This window comes from Triturus cristatus, chromosome 3_1, assembly GCF_964204655.1.
Source record: "Triturus cristatus chromosome 3_1, aTriCri1.1, whole genome shotgun sequence".
Taxonomy (NCBI): domain Eukaryota; kingdom Metazoa; phylum Chordata; class Amphibia; order Caudata; family Salamandridae; genus Triturus; species Triturus cristatus.
In genome coordinates this window covers 908,913,214-908,922,420 of record NC_140583.1, presented here as the reverse complement: position 1 = coordinate 908,922,420, position 9,207 = coordinate 908,913,214, and the positions used below count along the sequence as shown (strand labels likewise).

Genomic DNA, 9,207 nt, shown 5'->3' with positions numbered 1-9,207 from the left:
TTTTAATTAGAATATTCATGTTCCTATAAGGAATGGTTATCTGTTGTGCTCTTAAAAATCACAATTGCATAAATCTTTATTTTTTAGACTTGCCTCTTGATACGCTTTTTAGAGACAAACATACGTACTCCCTGATTCTAAAAAAACGGGAACCACACCGTTTCATCGCTATGTATCTATAAAGTTTTCTCACTTCTCAATGAGAACATGTTGAAATACAGACCCCGGAAGCAATGCCCTATGACTGACCCGGAAGTACTGCCACGGTAGAAGACGCTACCGCATAAAGCACTCCGAGGAGCAGCTAAAAAATAGAGAAGTAAGTTTGGATCGTACAGTATTTAATATATCCATCACATACAGCAAAAATCATCGCAACCTGGGCAAGGGAATGCAATGTAGGGATGGGAATTAAGATAAACATTGCACAGCACTTTTTTCGTTACACGGCCGTCTAGACGTTAGCTCGCATGAGTGTGTGGCAAGTTCCAAATTAGCAAATTGTGAGCGATAACGAATTGCTGCCCCCAAGGATAGGGCAGAGCACGAACAACACTCAAGAACGGATTGCACTGTTTATGTAGTTTTTAAAATCACTTACTGTTATGTTTTTTATAACAAATTTTAAAGCGAGCACATGGACATATGGTGTTTCAACCAACAGATCACTTTGGGATTTGACTAAGAATAAGAACAAGAAAAACGAATATGTGAAGGCAGAACGGGTTCAACCCCCAAAAAAGTAAGCACTGTTAAAACTTTCTTTGGCTGACCACAGATCTATAATCTCGAAATGCCTTTAATAGTAACAATTTGTTTGAACTCGTTTTTTTTCAAAGGCTGCATTCTTTCACTTGGTTCACCGGCTGGTGAACAAGGAGATTGGTATTCATTCAAAAGACACGATTGAGGTAAAAGAAGGTGATTTATTTTGAGTAATAGAAGTTGGATGTCTGTACGTTTCTGACAGTAAGAATGTTTATTTTTTGTTTTGTTTTTTAGCTTGATGTTCTACGTCCTGAGGAGAACCTGACATTTATGTCCCAAGGGTTCGAATTGCGTCGACTGTTTGTTTGTCTAACCAAATAGGTGCCCGTTAAGACAAGTAAACCGCATGATGCTCACTATTAAATAGGTTTATAAGGATAAAAATTTAAAGTGAGCACAGTTGGTCCCCCATTTGGAAATTTACCTCTGAATAAAAAAATAAAAAAATGTGTGATACATAATTAAGTAGCATAGGTACAGATTATAGAGATAAACTGGAAGATCAAAAATTTGTATAGAACGTGAGCTGTATAGATTAATGGTTTATTGAACAGAGAATTTGATTGAGGATGTATTACATTTGTTTGTCCTTGTGTTAAGTGTTGTTGTGTCTTCAGTGTATGTCTAAATTATATTTCATGTGTATTGTTGAAATTTCCAAAAACAAATGTTTTTTCAACATAAAAGATAACAAATAAAATATGTCTTAAAGATATTTGATAAAGAAAAATAAAAAATTCAAATTTCCCCCATCCAAAGTGTTTTGGTCGTCTGGTTGTTGGTATAAATGTGAAGTTTGATTGAGCATCAGTATTGGCAGCTTCTTTGTTGGTTAATTGTATATTGGTCTGGCCTTACTGATTAGGGGCCAAACCCTTTCTAATTGTTACTTGTAGCCATGGGGCATTGGTGCATATACATTTGTTGTGCAACACACATCATGCAATTATCATCTTGCACACGATGTCTGGGCTGTACAGGAGCCTTCCACCTGTGATGTCCAGGCACCTGAAACGTGACTTCAACACGCCAAATGTGCATTCCACGATGCACTGGTGCGTTTGTGCGCCGCATTGTACTGCCTCTGGGCCTGTGTGTTCGGGGCTCGGAGGGGTGTCATCATCCAAGGGCAGAGTGCATATCCTTGATCACCTGTGACAGTGCAGAGAGACATGAGTCAATAGTTGGTTCTGCATGATGTGTTGGCAGGCTCACTGGTTCGTTGGTGTGTGATATGTGTGGCTTAGTGATTCCTGTTTGACATGTGCTGCTTGTAGCAAATGAGCGGCATCAATGTGTATTACGTAGCCTCACTGCTGCTCCTCCCTCCCCCGAGCCTATTTACTACTGTGCCCAGCGTGGTTGCATCACTTGCACTCCTACGGCACACCATTTTCATGCCTGTCTGCGCATGTCCACAAGCCTGACTGCAACGCTGTGATGTTGTGCGTTGAAGGTGGGCGGCCACATGTGTGTAGGTCTATGGTAAGGACAGGGCGGAAACAGATGTAAAGTGCATGGCTGGCTGAACTCGCGATGCGGTTGAGGGTAGACCTTTGGCTTATGCCGCGGTAATGGCGACACACAACAGTTGGCATGTATGATCACGGACCCCGAGCGGGCTTGCGCTCCCTCATTTATCCCTTCGGCCGAGCCCGCACTCCGGGGGCATGATACATTGCAACATTGTCCATTGCGTGACGGGTGGCGCCGACACCACAACGGAGACATGCGCATTAGTTACTGTCTTGGCAAGGCCATAACTTAACCACGCCCAGCGCCCCGGTGTCCCTCATGCATACATAATGGCCACACGGACACATTTAGATAGTTTGCGGAACTGGCCACGGGTACGTGCGCCCGGCCCCTTTTATTGCCAGGGTCACATGTACAGTGACACCTGTGCTGGATGGGTGTAGGGTTAGTGTAAGCCAGCCCTCATGGAATGGTTGCTGCTGCCAACAACTTGAACAGTGATCACTATTTAAGCAGAAACAAAAACACCAACATGACACAAACAACTGCGAAGCATCATGGTGGTAGTCGCAGCAAGTACAGAGGTCACCCAATATGCAATCAGAAGAGTCCGTGAGTCGAAGTGCATTGATGCTGGGGCACCAGAGCCGAGCGTGCTCATGTTAAGTGATTGTCTAGGGTTGTGTCCCTTTGGGATATTCCTGCTGCAGATGCAGTGGGCTGTGTTACATCTGCCTCAACTTCGTCCCAGGTCTTCCTACTGCCTGAGGTGACATTGCTGCGTGAGATGTCCACAGCACAATACTCAATCAGAAAGGGCCCATGAGTTGTGGTGCACTGAGTCAGTGGGTCATGAAAAGCTGAGCAGGGTATCAGGCTGATGATGGCATCCACGACAGGTGTGAGCAACTCTGGTAGTCTGGCTGTGGGACTCTTCCGATTCTGGCAGTTGTCGGTTGGATGTGTATCTGGTGGTGGTGGCGTCTGCCTCTTGCGGTGATGCGTCGTTCGGGCAGGTCAGGATTCGATTTGATGTGTGAAATCTGGTGGACCACAGTTGAGGCCGGTGGTAGTAGCCAGTGCAGGGCCACAGACACCTGGTGTTGGGGACCCCCAGGCCATCGACCCAGAGGCCATCCAATATTTTATCAGCCAGGGTCCATGATTTGAGCTGCAGAGTTAGTGGCCCCGGATGCAGTGTGGCTGGCACAGACACACCCGCAAGGGACGGTGACTTGCGGTGCACTGACGTCGGGCCACGAGAGCTGACCGGCTCCTCGTCGATGTCCAAGGTGAATGTCACTGAGTGTTTCGGGGGACAGTGGTAGCTGTTCTTCCAGTGTATGATGCAGAGGGCAGTACCAAGCAGAAACAGGCAATATGGAGGAGGTGAATACTACAGACTCATTCTCAACAGCAAGTCAGTATCAGCTACATGATGATGAAGACAACCCCCAGGTCATATACTCAGATGCCACCAAAGTCCAACCAGAAAGTGTCCATGACTTTCGGGGCACAGCATCAGTGGCACCAGAGCTGGAAGGGGATGCAGTCTGCGATGATGCCTGTACAATGATGTAAACTCTGCAATGGACAAATCAAGACTCAGTTCCAAGTGTGTGACCTACAGGACCGCAGTGTAGGCTGGAGGCAGCGGTCAGCATGGGCCCACAGCCACGTGTCGGCTTGCGATGCACAGAGTTAGTGTCACCAGAGCAGTCGTTGGTAGTGTTCGATCACCTCCGTAACGAGGATCCTTTTTTCCTCCGGACTGAACCAAGTCTTCCTCTTACTCCTCTCCTTGCGTACAGTGATATGAACTCTGCCTTGCAGATATCAAGACTCAGTTCCAAATGTGTGACCTACTCAACCGCAGTGTAGGCCAAAGGCAGTAGTCAGCAAGGGACCACAGACAGGTGTCGTTCGGATGCTATGCACAGAGTTGGTGGCACCACATCGAAGGGAGTACAGTGATATCAAATAAGCCATAAAGTGTGTACTCTGCCATTGCATAATCAAGACTCAGTTCAAAATGTGTGACCTACTTGAGCCCGGGCCTTGTCTCGGGGAGGACAGCGATGGTCTGAGGAGGCTGCCAAGGTCACGGGCCTCGGGCTTGGAGCTTGCACAGGCACGTGGTGGGCCCTCTTTGATACACACAGGTGTCGGAAGGTGAGCGGTGTGGCTTGGTTGCGCAGGGGCGGACAAGACGGGTCTGGGGACCTGCGGCCTGGGGTGCAGCAGGCGCACATGATTGCAGGCACCGCCGCTAATGGCGTCGGCCTCATGGCATGCTGGGAGGTGCCACCCTGGCAGACACATTGGCTAATCCGGAAGAGACCACGCCCAGAGCTACGGGCTTTTTATTCACACCCTTACGCTGGCCTGGTGTACGCCGGGCCAGCCCACTCCGCTCATGCTCACAGGGGGGGATGAAATGAGCTACTTTCCGCGCTCTTCCCCACTGCCTGGGGTAACATGGTTGCGTCCACTGTTCACTACACTCCAAACACCAGCTGTATATGTCGACATGGGCATGTATGTGGTCTGCATACTGCAGTCTGGCCAGCGCATCCACGCCACACTTGGCATTGTGTACATTCTCATTCATGGGTCACTTGCCTCCTTCGCACATGCATGGTTCCCACCTCTCCCCACATCCTGCTATTGTGTGGCTGAGGTGCCATGCCGTTAATGACTTGTGTACATTGCTTGCCCAGGTCACCACTGTGAGTTGTGCTGTCATGTCTGGTAGGTGGGCATGTTGTTTGTCATGTTGTGTGTGATTTTGTAACATGTGCATTCCCAGAGTTGTGAGTTGCATGATTGTGGAGTTGAGGTGTGTGGTGTGTTCATTTTGTACTTACTAACGAGTACAGCATTGACATAGGTGCCAGCCTCAAAGTGCTGGTTGATGATAGACTGTCAGAAGACAAAGGAATCATGCACACTGCCTGGGTAGTGGGCGACGACAATAGTGAAGAGTCCACGGTGGTCCAATATTGCCTGCAAATTGATGGAATGCGTGTGCATCCTGTTGCGGTAATTGTGTGCAGTGACGGCAGGGTTGACGAGGAGTACATGTGTGCAGGCGATTGCCCCCAACACATGTGGGAAGGCAGCTATGGTGTAGAAGCTTTGCTTGGTTTCCAGCAGTTCCTCCGCAGTGTGTGGGAAGTGAAGGTACTGGGGTACCAAGCTGATGATGGCATCCAAGACAGGTGTGAGGAACTTGGATAGTCTGGCTGTGAGACTCCTCTGACTCTGGCAGTTGTTGGTTGGAAGGTCCTAGAGGCCAACATGTGCAGCACAGCCAGCAGCTTTGTCTGCGGAGGGATGTTGGTTTTCCGCTGTGTTGGTACCGTCAGCCTGTGGGCAATGATGGTCAGGATGCGTAGGATGGTTGTCCTTTTTAGCCTGTAGTGGGCCATGACATCCCCTGGTGTTAAGTCTGTGAGGCTGGTGCGTTTTCTGAAGGTCCGCTGTCTTTGTCTGCTCTGCCTCTGTGGTGGTCCGGGGGGTGGGGCGGAGAGGTCCGGGGGGTGGTGGCAGGCCTGGGGGTGGTGGCGGTGGGTGTTGTGGCCCTCTTGGGGCTCCGAGCTGCATGATGAGTAGCACCATGGCATCTGTTGTTCTTCAGGTGTGGCTCTGGGCTGGGCTCCCTTTATGGTGCAGGGTGTCATCCGACTTAACACCAGGTCCGAGCTAACGCGCCTTAACGCTTGTTTTGTGAACTTATCGCCGATCTGGCTGGTCGTTGAGAATGTTGCGAAGTGGTGTTGTCGCGGCTTTTTGCATGGGAACGCCTACCCTGAATCTCATTAGCATTAGTTGCCGGTGTCATCAGTGGCGATGATTTTTGTGGCTGCTATCACCGGAAAACTGGTGATATCGGCTGTTAGCACCAGCTTGTGAATAGTGCAATGAATATATCACCCCTTTGGCTGCGATAAAGTGCTGCTAACTCGGCGATAGGTCCTTGAGAATATGCCCCTAAGATTTTGTGAATAGCAAAAAGTAGTAAACTTACTTAAAAGTGTAATTTATTCAAAAACCGTAAATTACCTTTGTGAACCAGCTCCTGAGTTTCATCCTGCACGAACTGCCCATTTTGCCACTTGAACTTCTCGCCCTCGTGTCCTTGGCAGTGCATGCATCCCCTTTTCTGTCCCAGAACCTCTTCCGCTCTGTCACAACAGGCGCTCGGTGTCCCATACCTCAATAACCCTCCACACCAACCTGCCCTGCTGCCCCCATCTATGTTGGGGTCCTTGCACATGGAGTACCACTTACACTACTCACTCTGACATGCCCATATTAGGGAATTTTAGCTGAATCCTCCCTATATTTAAGGGTATCCTCGAGGTATTACTGGGGCGCCTTCGGTGCTGGCTCACCTCAGCGACAGCCACTGGCCCTTGGCCCTGCATCAGCAGCTGTATATTTGAAAATATATCGATGCAAATATATTACGACACCCAATGTATTTCCAATCAAACAATCAATATTATCAGGGACAGCAATTTATAAGGTAAGAACCTCTTTACTTGGAAGCCGAAAAAGTGTGTGCACGAGATGAACGTTGAAAACTTTGGAAAATGTTTTATTAATCTATTGTTCATATGAACAAAAGTCTCTCCGATACACTTATACGTAATGTCCTGTCATTGTATCGGCTCATTCTTCACCAGTAAGATGTCTCACCATTCCACACTCATGGTAAGCGTTTGAGGCCTACCTGTCCACTAAGCCGAATTTGGCGGGCGTCGCCCTATTTTTAATGATATTTGCCGATCCTGCCTTAATAGGCTTCTGCGAGGTCACCCTCCTTGCAAATCTTCACCATCTGCCAAAATAATGTTTCTCCCTTCACTAAAATGCAATCACCCTCTTAAACATCTGGCTGCACCCCATCAGAGAACAAGTAGGTTGACGTGTATATTGTGGTCGAAAACACATATATGAACACATATGAATAAAGATTATACCACTACAGAAAAGATGGGGACATTCATTATATGGGATATTTTACATTTTTACATTATGTAATGCTTCACTGTATGATCTGGCAGTGCCATCTCGTGGCGAAGTGGAGGATTATTCGTACACGTCTGTTGCTGTTTCATGTAGTGTATGTAGTCGAAGAACCTGACAGATTCACTGGTCTGAGAAACCAACTCTGCTTCTCCACAGACGCGCAGGGGGGAAAGAAACAATATTTAATGACGTTCCAAACGGGAGGGAACATTACTCTTGTCTTGAATGCTGCCTTATTTTCCTCGATCCATGAAAGTGTTAACAAAGACACCTGGGTTATTAATTGGGCATTTTCCCCTTGAAAGTTTTGGAAGGTTTTTAAATCTGAGAGCATTTTTAGTGGTGGGTGCAGTGCTTATGCAAAACTCGTAACTGTGATATGTGCAGCTATAGAATTACATGCTACATGTAAACCGGAGCCTCAAAGTTGATAATGGAAAGTAAGAAAGAAATACATATAAAAAAAAGTCGCTATAGGGAACGAAAGGACTGGGTGCAAACAAACCTCAGAAAAGGCTTATAGGGGTCATTCCCTCAATTTAAGATAAATGGTGAGGTGGAATAGTAAAACCTTACATAGTTAAAACATTATCAAAAGATCCGCTCAGCTCGACATTAAAAGATTGGAAGGAATAGGAGATGGCAACAAAATAGGATTAAGCTGAATACGCGATTTCAACCCGATATGCAGCAAAGGTGAAGCGCCTTGTGGATTACATAACCGTGTGAATAAAGCTTGACATCCCGAGTCATGGGAAATCCGTGCTAACCCAGGAACTCCAGGTCAACACGTCTGAGTGACACATGCCATCAACGAGGCTGTAGGTGCCATGAACAGCAGACAAAACAAGCATTGGCATAGCCAATAGGTCTCGCCTTTGGAACCTTATAAGTGTTTAGCTATGCAACAGTTGCATAACTAAATACTTATAAGGTCCCAAAAGCGAGACCTATTGGCTATGCAAAGGGCCCGTGCGGCCGCGAAAGTGAAAGTGATTCAAACATCAAAGCAGCCGTGCGGCCGCAGCGCGCCCGCGCATATGCACTGTAGCTCTAGGCTGGCCTGGTAGCACTTGTTGGAGCCCTCTCAATAAGTCTCGCCAGACCAGCGCATGTGCTGGGTCAGGCGAGACCTAAAAACAGGCGGCAGCAGAGCAGAGGTGCGGGACTCCAGGGAGCACTCTGAGCCAAGAACACCCTGAATGAGATGAAAAGGAACCAGAAATACAACCGACACCTCGGCTGAAATTACAGAGGGGGCAGATTTATGAGCCCCTTGCGCCACTTTTGCGTCACTTTTCCCATGTTAAAAGTGACGCAAAAGTGGCGCAAGGGGCTCATAAATCTGCCCCAGAGTATCTGTGGACATTGATCTTGAACCCACCATCGCACTAACGTCATCTTCAAAACTAGTGATGGTGACTTGTCACAAACACTGTGAATCGATAACAACTCCAAACAAAAATCCAGATCTTTGAAGTGACATTTAAGTTTCAGGACCTACCTAGTCCTGATTGTTTGTTAGGAAGTGCCCCATGGAGTTACGTGAACTTCCCTCTTGCTGGAAGGGGAAAGTACATTCCCACAGCACTTCCCAAAAACATCTCGTCATTCCTTCATTAGCAGCACTCGTCCTGGAAAGAGGCCTCCTCACACCTTCTGTTTTATGTTAATCCTCTTTGATCATGCCAACGAATGTACTCAACAGCCGGTAATGAAGGGCCATTAGTGCACCAGTTGTACTTACTTGTGAGTAGCCCCTTCTTTTTTTTCGCTCATCAAACTTCGCTTGTTAAGTTTTGTTGTTCCTGGTCACAGTTCCATAAATGCACAGAAAATGTTGCTTGCAGGAACTAGCACAGAAGGAGTGCAAAGAAAATACTATGGGCCTCATTTATGAGAAGTGGAGCATCGCTGTTTGAAAAC

General features: G+C 47.4%; 1 long non-coding RNA gene across 1 annotated transcript; it reads left to right on the top strand.

The window, feature by feature from the left end:
- Positions 1-225: 225 nt before the first annotated feature.
- LOC146861259 (uncharacterized) lies at positions 226-1,489 on the top strand. The gene is made up of 4 exons (XR_014979238.1): positions 226-319; positions 665-742; positions 840-911; positions 1,003-1,489. It is a non-coding gene; the product is annotated as an uncharacterized LOC146861259 (long non-coding RNA).
- Positions 1,490-9,207: the final 7,718 nt, after the last annotated feature.